This window comes from Monodelphis domestica, chromosome 3 (genome assembly GCF_027887165.1).
Source record: "Monodelphis domestica isolate mMonDom1 chromosome 3, mMonDom1.pri, whole genome shotgun sequence".
NCBI lineage: Eukaryota > Metazoa > Chordata > Mammalia > Didelphimorphia > Didelphidae > Monodelphis > Monodelphis domestica.
Genome location: NC_077229.1, coordinates 262,342,733 through 262,356,559, shown reverse-complemented (window position 1 = coordinate 262,356,559; position 13,827 = coordinate 262,342,733). Strand labels below are relative to the sequence as shown.

General features: G+C 36.9%; 1 protein-coding gene across 1 annotated transcript in view; it reads left to right on the top strand.

Annotated features, from left to right (window-relative positions):
• Window positions 1-8,694, top strand: part of LRRC30 (leucine rich repeat containing 30) — a 126,395-nt gene extending 117,701 nt beyond the window's left edge. The window contains exon 4 of the transcript XR_001628881.2: window positions 5,323-8,694. The gene's annotated coding sequence lies outside the window, so the exon portion shown is untranslated. The remainder of the gene's footprint in view (window positions 1-5,322) is intronic.
• The last annotated feature ends 5,133 nt before the right edge of the window (window positions 8,695-13,827 follow it).

Here is a 13,827-nt window from a genome sequence, read left to right as displayed (position 1 = left end):
AGTAGTTGGGGCAGGAATGCCCAGGTATTCATGGGGATTGGCCTGCTGGCCAGGCAGTTAGATGGGAGAGGATATAAGCTATAAAATTATAGGATCTCAGAATGGGAAGCCAATTTGTTCTTAGAAGACATTTTGTTAAAACAAAACAAAACAAAACAAAACAAAATAGAAATACCTGAACTAGAATCTCTTACATAATAAACAACAATTGATCACTCAACCTTGACTTGAGGCATTCCCCAAAGAAAGGCCATTCTTTTTTTGTATAGCTCTTTTTCTTAAGCTTTGTGACTCCTCTTGAATATACCCTCTTCTCTCCCCTGACTTTGCCACCACTCTAGTGTAGGCCTTCCTCATCTCATGCCTTGATTTTTGCAATAACCTGTTGTTGAGTCTGCCTACCTTTAATCTCTCCCTACTCTAATCCATTTCTCCATTCATTCACTAAAATGATTTTCCTAATGTGCAATTTGCTCACATCGGCTCCCCCCTACTCAATAAACTCCAATGACTCCCTATTACCTCCAGGATCAAATTCAACAATTCTTTGTCTGGCATTCAAAGCCCCTCATAATCCAGCCCCCCTCCTACTTTTCTTCTCTTCTTACACCTTATGCTCCAACACACAGTCTCTGATTCATTGACACTGGCCTTTTGGCTGTGACATGACAGAATACTCCATCTTTTGGCTTTAAGTATTTTCTCTTGTGTTTCCCAAATCTAGAATTCTTTCTTTTCTCTACTCCAATTATAGATCTCCCTGGCTTCCTTTATGTCCCAACTAAAATTCCCGAAGGTTTCTTAATTGCAGTGCCTCTGCTCTACTCATTATTTCCTATTTATTCTGTTTATAGTTTGCTTTGTGTTTCTTTGAACATTGTCTCTCTCCCTCCAGCCCCCCACTTAGATAGTAAGTTTCTTGAGGGTAAGGACTATCTTTTGTTTCTTCTTGTGTTCCCAGCTCTTAGCACAGTGCATGGTAGAGGTATAGGCACTTATAATTAATGTTTGCTGATTGATTGATTGATTGATTGATTTGTCAATTCTTTCCCACTTACATTAAACCAATTTGTTTCTATGCAACTTCCACCAACTGTTCCTACTTCTGCTCTGTGTGGAGAAGTAGATCAAGTCAAAGCCGTCTTCCATATAATGGGCCTTAAAATACTTGGGACAGCTATGAGTCTCCCCTGTTTTGCTTTGCTAGGCTAGACTAACCCAGTTTTCCAACTAATCCTTCCATGGCCCCTAGACCTTAGGCTGGTCGACCTGGAAAAACAGAATCACCAAAGCAGTTACAAAAGAACAAGTCTTTATTCAGGACAAGGGAAATGATGCTCTTAGTGGCCACCACAGAGTCATGTACACATCACACAGAGCCAAATTCTGGGCCTCTGGAAACATTATATCTGGAAAAAATACCAATAATGGGAATTTTCCATTGAACTGAGGAACTTGAGGTCTTATATATACTTTAGGGAGTTTAGGACAACCAATTGGCTTACATGGAGGCTAGGGAAAGAAGATGATACCTGGGAGCAGCCTAGATATAATAAGAGAAACCTCCTCCTGTTCAAGGTGCTCAGTAGGTGCTTGATGGCCTCTTATTCAGTCTTGGTCAAGGGTCAGTCTGGAAATTTATTGAGGGCAAGTTCCCATGGGACAAAGGTAAATTTGGGATTTCATGAAACAAATTTGTCAGGCCTTACACCTTTTTTTCATTGCCTTCTTGATGCTTTTCAGTCTATCAATGGCATACCTAACTGATCATAATATTCCCAATGTGGTCAGAACAAAGCAGAATAGGTGATGATTGCTTCCTCCTAATCTTGGATTCAGTATTTCTCTTAACAGAGCCAAAGATTGCAGTAGCTACTTCAAACTCAATGTATCCAAAACAAAACTTATTATTTTTCCCCCATAACAAATCTCTCTTCCAAACTTCTCTGTTTCTCTCAAGGACACTACTGTTTCCCCAATCATCCTGTTTTACAATCTTAGAATCATTCTTTATTCCTTCCTCTCCCTCATTTCACCCAGTCAACCATTCGCCAAGTCTTGTTTCTACTTCTACATAGTTTACATCCAGGGATGTAATGGAGACAATTCAAACCAATTCTGGGGAAGCTATTGTTATATTTTCAGTTTGAGCATTTATGTCTTAGAGATCAATGGATATCACAAGTAAGGACTTGATTTGTTGGTTTGTTCAAGTCTAGACTTAAGAAAGTGATGGAGGAGGCATAAATAATGCAGATTAAATTTAAAACAGTACAAGATTAAAAGTGTGGAATTGTGGGACAAATAGACTAAGAATGGGAGACTCACAACTTCCTTCCATCCAGAGGTACAAAAGGATTTTATTTAAAGAAATTTAAGATACTAAAGTAATTTAGGCTGCTGAAATGGCCTAAGGGGCTGATAGAATAGCCTCTGGGCTGGTGGAATAGCCTTGGGGCTGATGGAATGGCCTCTGGTGCTGATAAAGTAGTTCAAGCTCTGCATCTGGGTTTGCATATTTATTAAGGGTCTGGGGACTTGTCACCTCTCTACCTTTCCCCAGAATAGCCCATCTCTGGGCATTCTAGGGCACTCGAGGCAGAAAACCCCAGCAAATGGCATTGAGAAGAGTCTGACACATCATAAACGAACTTAGAGACTCTGAAACAGGAATAAAGGACATGCACAAGTTTGAGGGGTTCCCTTGGCCTGCCAGAGTCTTTAGTGAGCATGTCTTATGGTTGCTATTATTTGTCAGCCTAGATGTCTTGCTCTCTTTCTGGAACACAGGGACAGTGCAGTACAGTCCAAGACCACAGTAGGTGGCTAATAATGTCCAACAGTACAGAACTTATGTAAGTACAGAACATTACAAGACTAGTATAAGTGATTAATAATATACAACAATTAAATGAATGGTAATGCAGAGTTTGCAATTTATGCTTAACTAATACTAACTGGTGAAAAATACAAGATTTCAAATCATGAGGGTTCCACTTCTATTACTGCCCATCTCCATCAAAATTATGCCTAAAGTTATAAAATTGCCTTTCAACCCAGGAATACCAGTATTAGGTTTATTTCCGAAAATGATCAAGGAAAAAGGAAAAGAACCTATATGTTCTGAAACATTTATAGCAACTCTCTTTGTGGAAGCAAAACTGGAAATTGAGGGGATGCCCATCAATTGGGGAATGGTTAAACAAGTTGTGATGTATGATTGTGATAGAATACAACTGAGTCATAAGAAATGATGAGCACACTAGTTTAAAAAAACATGGAAAGACCTACATGAAATTATGAAGAGTAAAAAGAGCAGAACCGAGAGAACATTATATACAGTAACAGAAATATTGTTTGAAGAATGACTTATGTATGTCTGCTTCCAGAGAAAGAACTGATATATAGAAATAAATAAGACATATATATATATATATATGTATTTTTTTGTCAAAGGCTTTCTCTATTATAGGGAAGGAATGGAGGGAGAGACCTGGGAATTTTAATGTAACAAACAAATATGTAAATAAATTTTATTTACAATTTATTTATTTATAATTTTCATTTATTTATTTATTTTTATATTTATTTAATATATTTATAAATATATTTAAATATTTATTATAATTTACAATTTATTTATTTATAAATAAAAAATGAAAGTATATTTTTTTCTCCAGAGAACTAGTTAAACATTTGCTAGCAGACCATTGCTGATATCTAACCCCTTCTTTCTATTCACATAGAAATTCACATTACCTCTCCTCTGAATTACTAAAATATTCTCATAATAGTTTTTTCTTTAAACCTGAAGTCCCTTTAATTTATCTTCTATACAGCTGCCACAGTAATATTGCGTCCTTGCCCTGCTCAGTGATCTCCAGCAGCTCCCTTTTACCTATAGGATCAAATGAAAACATTTCTGTTTGTCATTTAAAACCCTTCATAACCTGGCTTGAGCCCATCTTCCGGGACTAATTACACATTGTTCCCCTTCCCACATGCTATAATCTAGGCAACTTCTAGGACTTCTTGCTGTTCCTCATATATGACATCTCATATGTCTTGGTGCCTTCGTGGAGACCCACGCCTGAAATGTGATTCTTCTTAACCTCTGCCTCTTAGAACTACTGGTGTTTTTATCAAGATTCAGTTCGCTTGTCACTTCTTACATGAGTCTTCTCTTGACATCCCTAAATACTGGGTATTTTTATACATTTAATAATAAGAGTAATCATAGCTAGCATAAATGCAGTGATTAAAGAATTTAAAAGGGCTTTGCATAACTGATCCCAATTGATTTTATTATCCCCATTTTATAAAGATGGTGAAACCAAGTGTGAGAAAGGCTAAATGACTTGTTAAGGGTCATGTAGTTAATAAATACCTGAGATGGAAGTCACTTTTGACTCCAATTCTATTGCTCTATCCTGGATTTTACTAGATGGCCAGTTTGTCATTTTACATATTGCTTATCCCTCAATGTATGATTCTTGATGGCAGGGATTGTTTTATTTTCCATCTGTAACTTCATGGAAGTTATATTGTGATAAATGTAAAATTTATTTTTTGGAACATAATATAAAATTTACATTTATCACAATCCAATTCCAATGAGAATATCTCAACATTCTAATCTGTTAAAATAATTTTTAATCCAGAGTCTGTTACGTTGTCTGTTAATTATTCCTCTTAGCTTTGTGTCATTTGCAAATTGGATAAATTAGCTATGCCCTTATTTGAGTCATTAATAAAAATATTAAATAGCATTGGATCAAGTACATATTCTTGGGGCTCTCCAATGGAAACTTCCTTCCAATTTGACAGTAAATCTTTAATGAATTCTCTTTGGGTTTGGCTAATTTAACCAGTCCTGGATATTCCTCATTATAATATTTCAGAGCTTGCATCTTTATGTGTCTTTTCTGTAAGAATAACATGAAAGATTTAGTCAAATGATTGATAAAACTTAGGTAAACTATCTATCTATATCTATCTATCTATCTATCTATCTATCTATCTATCTATCTATCTATCTATCTATCTATCTATCTACATTTCCTTGGTCAATCAGATTAATAAACCCAACTAAAAAGGAAATAAGGTTAAGTTGGCATGGTGAATTGTTTAAGCAATCATGCTGGTTCATTGTGATTAATGTTTCCTCTTCTAGAATTCTACTAAGCATCTCTTTAGTAGTAAATTCTAGAATTTGTCAGTAATGAAATCAAGCTTATTAACCTATAGCTTACAAACTCTGTTATTGCCAAAAAATGGACATATTGGCTTTTATCTTACCTCCATTTCTCTATTATTTTTCAGGGATCACTGATGATGGCTCAGAAATCACATCTACCAGTTCTTTTGGTTGTTCATCTAGGCCAGGTGACTTGAATTCACCAAGAACTTTCCTGCCTCCTAACTTATCTTGGGTTGCTGAGTTTTACGGCAAAAATTATTTCTTTTGATTCAAAGAAGCCTCTCTTTGAAACAACTGTCATTCTCTAGCTGATAAAACAGGAACTTCCAGGTGCATAGCTAATTTAATTCAAAGGCCATACATGAGATGCCATTTCACTTCCCTGAACTTTGAAAAAAAACAGGGTCTGCTAAAAAAAAAAATTCTATTTAAATTTACATTCCCTTCTAAAGGAATTTCCTCTGACTAGGATTGAGTACAGTGGCAGGCAACCAAAGGACACTCAGGAAATGCTTATTGATGTGCTGATTTGTTTATGGCTCACACAAGACCCATACAAATAGTATTTGAATGCAATTTTGATGATGATGGGAGAGTGTCCTTGCTAAATGTCAGTGTACTTCATACTGAGCCACTCTGATGTTTGAAAATGATCGTATCCATGTAAAAGCATAGTATTAAATCTTCTCTAGTTCTTCTTAAATAAAACACTGATATAGTCAATGTGATTAATGGTAACACCATTACATTGATGGACAGATCAATATAATGATGTTATTGCTCATGATGGAATAGGTGTTCTCATTATATTGATGGTTTCATTGTCATCCACATGCAGGCTGTCATCTACGTTGGAATTTAAAGCCCCCAAATGCTAGTCATTTAAGAGTCATTCTTAAGGTTTGATATTTATGGGGCAGTTAGGTGATCACAATGGATAGAATTCTGGGTCTGGAATAGAGAAAATCTGAGTTCAAAATTAGCTGTAGACTTTACTAGCTGTGTCACTCTGGATAAGTCACTTAAACTTTGCCTCAATTTCCTCATCTGTAAAATAGGGATAATAATAGCTAAAGAATGTTAAAATTTCCAAACAATTGTGCTCATTTCACATGCCATCAGGGTTATACTTAAGAGTTTATAAGCTAGGCTTCAGCAATGAGAACTAAGAATTACCAGAAGAGCAGGCTGTTTTTTTGAAGAGGCAGAGGTTGTAGAGACCAAATTGCCAACATTAACTGGATTATAGAGAAATCAAGGGAATTCCAGAAATACATCTACTTCTGCTTCACTGACTATACTAAAGCCTTTGACTGTGTCTATCACAACAAAATATGTCAAGTCCTTAAAAAGATGGGAGTACCAGATCATCTTCTCTCCTGAGGAACTTGTATATGGTTGAGAAACAACTGTTAGAAATGAACATAGAACTGATTGGTTTAAGATGGAGAAATAAATCTGACAAGACTATTTTCACTTTATTTAACTTGTATGTAAAGTACATCAATAAATCATGAGAAATTCCAGGCTTGATGAATCAAAGGCTAGAATTAAGGTTTTGGGGAGAAATATTAACAATCACAGATTGTAGATGATATCTCTGTGATGGCACACAGTGAAGAAGAATTAAGAAGTCTTTTGATGAATTTGAAAGAGGAGAGTGTGAAAGGTGGATTGAAACTTAACATTAAAAAAAAAAAACAAATAAAACTAAGATCAAGTAGTATAGTGGGTAGATCACCAGGCCTGGAGTTGGGAGGATCTGGGTTCAAATCTAGTTTGAGACATTCCCTAGCTGTATGAACCTGGGCAAGTCATTTAATCTCCAATTACCTAACTTTTGCTGTTTTTCTGTCTCAGAAATGATACTAGGACAGAAGGTAAGGCTAAAAAACCCCTAAGATCATGGCAACTAGTCCCATTACTTCCTGTAAAATAGAGGGAGAAGAAATGGAAGCAATGTCAGATTTCTTGGGCTCAAAGATGACTGCAGATGGTGACTGCAGCCAAGAAATTAAAAGACACTCCTTTGAAGGAAAGCTATGGCAAATCTAGATAGCATGCCAAAAAGCAGAGACATCACCTTGCCAACAAAGGTCAGTATAGTCAAAGCTAATAGTATTTCCAAGTAGTAATGTATGGCTGTGAGAGTTGGAATATTCAGAAATCTGTCACCACAGAATCAGTGCTTTTGAATTATGGTGCTGGAGAAGATTTTTGAGAGTCTCTTAGACCAGCAAGGAGATCAAATCAGTCAATAATTAAAAAAATGAATTTAGACTACTTATTGAAAGGACAAATACTAAAGACTACATAATGAGAAGATAGGACTCATTAAAAAAGACTTTGATGTTGGGAAAAATTGAAGGCAAAAGGAAAAGAGGACAGTGGAAAATAAAATGGATAGCTACTGTGTAGATTTTAAAATTAATGTCCAATATTCTATTTAACAAGGTTTATTAAATTTTAACTTGAAGCAAAAAGGAAACTAAAAGGCTTAGGTCCACAGGGAGCTCACCCAAGTCACCCACGTGGAAGAGAGAGCTAGAGGGAGGAGCCACCTCAACTATATATACAAAACATAGCAAGCCATGTACAGGAAAGGGAAAGGGGTATTTTGGGAAATGTAGTCCTGGGTACAACATTCTAACTACACAACTGTTATGGAAGCAATAATAAACATGAGCTTGGACAGACTTTGGGAGATAGTGGAGGCTAGATAAGCCTGGCATGCTATAGTCCATGGGAAAATGAAGAGTTAGACATGATTAAATGAATGAACATTTCCTTCTTTTTAAATATTAAATTAATTATTAACAGGGCCATTGTGAAGATCAAATGAGATAATAATTGTAAAATATTTAACCCTGTGCCTGGCACATAGTAATGGTGTATAAATGTTTTATTGATTTTGTTAAATATTTCTAAATTACACTTAAAAAAATCCCCAACAATCCTTATCTTCTGTCTTAAAATATGGTAAGGGCTAGGCAATTGGGGTTAAGTGATTTGTCCAGGGTCACACAGTTAGGAAGTGTCTGAGGTCTGATTTGAACTCAGGACCTCCTTTCTCTAGGCCAGACTCTCAATCCACTGAGTTACCTAGCTGCCCCATTGGCCAATTACATTTTAATCTGGTTCAGTCTCCATCCAGGAGTGTCCCTGGGATTGTGCAGCCAGCTAACAGTGTGTCTGACACTCCTTCATGAAGTACAATGCCTAATCATAGTAGAAATGTAGTTTTGCCTGGACCTGCCCCAAACAAAATTGTGTAGAAGATATAGATGTCCAGTGCCCTAAGTCTTCCTTTTCCCCTTATCCTTTTTCTCAAGTTACTCCTTGAATACCCAGCCCAGCCCAGGCTATGCTCTTCTAATTTTCATTAATTTTTTCTTGATATGCAAAAGGAGAAATCATTTATGCTTGAGAGAGTAAAAGTCAGTGTGTTACTTGTCCTAGTGATCTAGAGAAAGAACATTAATGGAAATAAGTAAGACATAGTTTCATCTCTATAGCTATCTATCCATCCATCCATCCATCCATCCATCAAACATATTCCTTCCTTCCTTCCTTCCTTCCTTCCTTCCTTCCTTCCTTCCTTCCTTCCTTCCTTCCTTCCTTCCTTCTTTTCTTTCTTTCTTCCTTTCTTTCTTCCTTTCTTTCTTCCTTTCTTTCTTCCTTTCTTTTCTTTCTTTCTTTCTTTCTTTCTTTCTTTCTTTCTTTCTTTCTTTCTTTCTTTCTTTCTTTCTTTCTTTCTTTCTTTCTTTCTTTCTTTCTTTCTTTCTTTCTTTCTTTCTTTCTTCCTTCTTCTTCCTTCCTTCCTTCCTTCCTTCCTTCCTTCCTTCCTTCCTTCCTTCCTTCCTTCCTTCCTTCCTTCCTTCCTTCCTTCCTTCCTTCCTTCCTTCCTTCCTTCCTTCCTTTCTTTCTTTCTTTCTTTCTTTCTTCTTTCTTTCTTTCTTTCTTTCTTTCTTTCTTTCTTTCTTTCTTTCTTTCTTTCTTTTCTTTCTTTCTTTCTTTCTTTCTTTCTTTCTTTCTTTCTTTCTTTCTTTCTTTCTTTTTCTTTCTTTCCTTCTTTCCTTGCTTCTTTGTTTGTTTGTTTGTTTGTTTGTTTCTTTCCATCCATCCATCTATCTATCTATCTATCTATCTATCTATCTATCTATCTATCTGTCTGTCTGTCTATCTATCTACCAACTTATCTATATATCCATTCATCTCTCCATTTCTTTATATCTATCTATCTATCTATCTATCTATCTATCTATCTATCTATCTATCTTTTATCAAATGATGCCTTCTCTAATGGAGGAAAGGGAAGGAAGAGGAGGCTGACAGTATTTTAATGTAACAAACAAATAAATTAATAAACTTTAATAAAAAAACAAGCATTTAATAAAGATTCACTGTGTGCCAAGCACTGTTAAAATAAACTCAGGCTTTAAAGCCCCTGAAATTAACATTATTGTATTAGTATTACTCTATTCAATAAACAGTTTACAGAGGGGCAGCTCAGTGACTCATTGAATTGAGAGCCAAGTCCAGAGACAGGAGATTCCTGTGTTTAAATCTGGCTTTAGATTCTTTTTAGCTATGTGACCCTGGGCAAGTCACTCAACCCCCATTGCCTAGCTATTATCACTCTTCTGCCTTGGAACAAATACACAGTATTAATTCTAAGACAGGAGGTAAAAAAAAAACCCATATAGAGGAGGATTCATGGAAAAAGCAGGGGAGGAAGGAAAGTCTTCTTGGAATTGCCCAGATCAAAGCATATCACTCAGCAAATAAATTATTCCACTCAAATGCTGAAAATGACTTTAGCTACCAGGCAGCTCTTCTCCCACCCCACTGAAATTGTTTAGAAAAAAATACCCACAATCTACTCATCATCGCATTCCATGGGGTCTGAGTTTTTTGCCCTAAGGTGTTACCAGACTAGTTTCTGGCTCATCTGCTCTCACAGAAATTCCAATAGATGTTTTCCAACACGCTTTTCCCTGAAGCAGGGAGTCAGATGTAATGTTAAGCAGAACTTCCTGAAAATGACGTTAATTGGGCAGTCGCTGAGTTCGAGTGCTGTGCACGATTCCAGTCCTCCTGGAGAAAGAGCATTCCTTTGGCAGGCTGCCCATCAGAACAGTCTCGCCCCTGGTCCCACAGTCCAGCATCCTCTTTGAAAGATGGCCTGGAGGAACCATGACCAGCAGGTGGCACTCTTGCTTCAAGATTACCACTTCTGCTAGTGCTGTAAATAAATTTCAGCTACATTTTCTTTTTCCTTTTATTTTATTTCGTTTCATTATTTTTCTTTTCTGCCAGACCAGAAATCTACTCCATTTTCTTTAATCAGGTTCATTTGCTTCCTACTGTGTGGCTTCAATTGGGTAATAGGCTGACTTCCTCCTTCCCAAGCCCTTCTTTCTTTCTTACAGCCTGGCACAGGGTTTGAGATTCGCCAGGATAACTGGTTAGTTAGTGCAATGAATGCCTACATGGGCGGCAGATGCTCTCCCTCCTAGAGACGCTCTATTTGCAGCTTGAGCCCAAGGGGCTCTTGCAAGGCAACTAGTGAGTTTGTGCAAATACACAGTGACCCAGGACACAGACAATATCCATTTATAAGGGTCGGGATGCTCTTTTCCCCATCACCCTCAGCCCCCATTTACATGACCTGCTCCAAATCCCAGTTCAAGGAGAACAGAAAGAAGCCCACGGACTGTAACTCTCCAGGATACTCTGGGACACGCTGGCTGTTGCTTCTTTCTAGAACACCCTGTGAGCACACAAAATCAGCACACAAAATCTCTGGGTCAAAGGGAACCATGGAGGGAAGAGGGAAAAGCCTTCTGCCAGTAGCTAAAAGAACTGCCTGCTTCCCTCACACACAAAAAAAAATAGCAGGAAGAGAAGGGACAAAAAATTGAAGCAAGTGATTTATTTCCTTTCCTTACTATAATTTGAATATGTATTGTTTAAATGAGAACATTGCTGGATATTAAAAGTCCATTGCAGCATTTTTTTTGTCTCCTGTGTTCACATGACTTCCTTTAATATCAATTGAGTCATTTTCTTATGTCAGTTCAATTCGTTTCAAAGTATCTGTAAAAGGAAAGGGGTTGGACTAGGTGGTCTTTCCTGTCCCAAACTCCCTCCCCTGCTCCACTAACACACAGAGCTAATGGTAGCAGAGATAAGATTTGAATCCATACCCTTTGACTCAATTTACAGAGCTCTTTCTACTATATCACAAATGCTGGCTTTCTATTTGACTGAGTTATCCACTTAACCTGTTTGAGCTTCTTTATCTGTAAAATGAGAGAATTGTTTTAAATGGTCTTTGAGGCCCCCTCTATCTCTAAAGTTATGATTCCATTAAGCAGTTCCTTTGTATAAAGCATTGTACAGGAGTTAGAAGATGGGGAAACACATAATGCCTGCCTTTAGGAGTTTATGCTCTTGCAACATTCCAGTCAAAACTAAGGGGAAAAAATATTTTTCATTTTTGGTTCTTTTTCAGGTGTTGTTTAATTGTTTTTCAGTCTTGTTGAACATTTCATGACCCTATTTGGGGTCTTCTGGGCAGGGATACTAGAGTGGTTTGCCATTTCCTTCTAGCTCATTTTGTAGATGAAGAAACTGAGGCAAACAGAGTAAAGTAACTTGCTCAGAGTCACACAGTCAGTAAGTGTCTGAGACTGGGTTTGAACTCAAGAAGATGAGTCTTCCTGACTCTAGGCCTGGCACTCTATCTTACCATACTACCTAGCTGCTCCACATATACATATATTTGCTAAATTGAGATAATGCAACTTTCATTTAAAATCACATGTATTTACTTTGACTTGTATAATTTTCATCTTGATTTTGTGACATGATGATAATGATGGCAAAGAGCAACTCATGGAAAGATCTAATAAATTTGTCTAATAATAATATCACCCTGTTCTGTCAAGCATTTTTTTGGGGGGGGGAAGACATTTTAAGGAGTGAAAGGGAAAAAACAAGGGAGAGGAGGAGTTAGGGAAAAAGGGAAGAAAAAGAGAAAGAGAAAGAAATGGAGAATTATCTTAGAACTATCTCTAATCATTTTGTATTCAGGAAATAGTCAGGAAGTAACTACTAGATATAAAACATCGAACCGGGTTCTAGAAGGAGGGTGTACAAAAGGGAGATGCCAAAAGAAGACAGCGTTCTCTTTCAATTACTCTGCCCTCCAACAATTTATCATCCAGCTGGGAAGGACATCTTATAAGAAAGAAATCTTAAGTATCTGAAATAGACATGCAGGTCTGAAGAGCTAGCCAGAAAGTAAAGTAGAGAATGAATAATTTTCCATAGGAAGGACTGGTCTTTACTGAATCATCTAAATGAGCTAGCCAATCTTTAAGCATTCTAAGAGACTGATGCTGTTTCTTGCTGACTAATACTTGAATTTATCACATCTTAAAATGGCTGGAATGTCAGCTAAAGTTGAGAGAGGCAGGGAGTTGTGGGAAGTTCATGTAAATAAAAGCATAAAGGTGAGTGGCAATAGAATATTTCAAGTTTGGATTTTGGCAGAAGCCAAGTTACATTGCTTAGGAAGAAAAATTGGAATTATCGATTTGCCCACTCTTTCTTTTTCCTGCTACTGAAATCAACAAGTCAACGAGCACTTACTATATGCCAGGCACTATGCTAAACCCTGGATTCATAAGTATAAGCAAAAAAAATTTTTTTAAGTCCCTTCCCTCAAGAATGAGGGAGGACGACATATAGAAGGAAGTGGAAAGAAAGGAAAGGTACATATGAAGGGGGCACATTGGAGGTTTCTGACTAATAAGAGGAAGGGGCTGAGGGCCAGTGTGATAATCAAGGCTGAGAAGGCTACTGGATCATGGTGGAGCAAGATATTCAGAGTTAGAAGCAGAGTTCACAGAGGAATAATGAAGGAGTGAACAAATCATAGACTGAAAAATAAAATTTTCCCTTATAAACTGGAAATCCTCTTAAGTCACTTTTCATATGGCATATCTGGCTCAAGTTCTCTATGAAATGTGAAATTTTAAATTCTTTCATTGAATGGAGATTCATTTTTGAAAAAGCTATTCACTGTTTCAGTCTGGTTATCAGCTCTCATGTTGTCAAGTCAATTCCATCTGCCCAGAGGTGCAGGACAATAGGGGACTGAGAGAGGGAAGGGAATTCTTTTTCTGAAACTTCTATTTGAAATTGCATTTGTAATGTATATGTATCCACTTTCTTACTTTTTTCACAACTAAGTTTTGTTTCATATAAGACCCATTTGTGCTATTATCAATGAATATTACTTTTCATGTGTTGATTATACACTTTAGCTCATCTACCTAGAACAAATGGACTGGGATATCTCAATCTGACATTATGATTTGCCAGTGAGCATCTCAACAATCTATCTGAAGGATTGGGCAGATTGCCTAACTGTGTTAGAGCTAGACAAATTTAATAGAAAGATGAGTCACAATGAAACAGGTTGACCAGTGCTGCTAGGCCTTTGGTCATTAATCTGGGGATGTATTTTTTAAGGACTTAAAGAGTAACTTACTAATAATTATTTATATCATGCTTTCCATAGTGTTTTTGATCCTTACAAAAATCTTGTAAGTCAG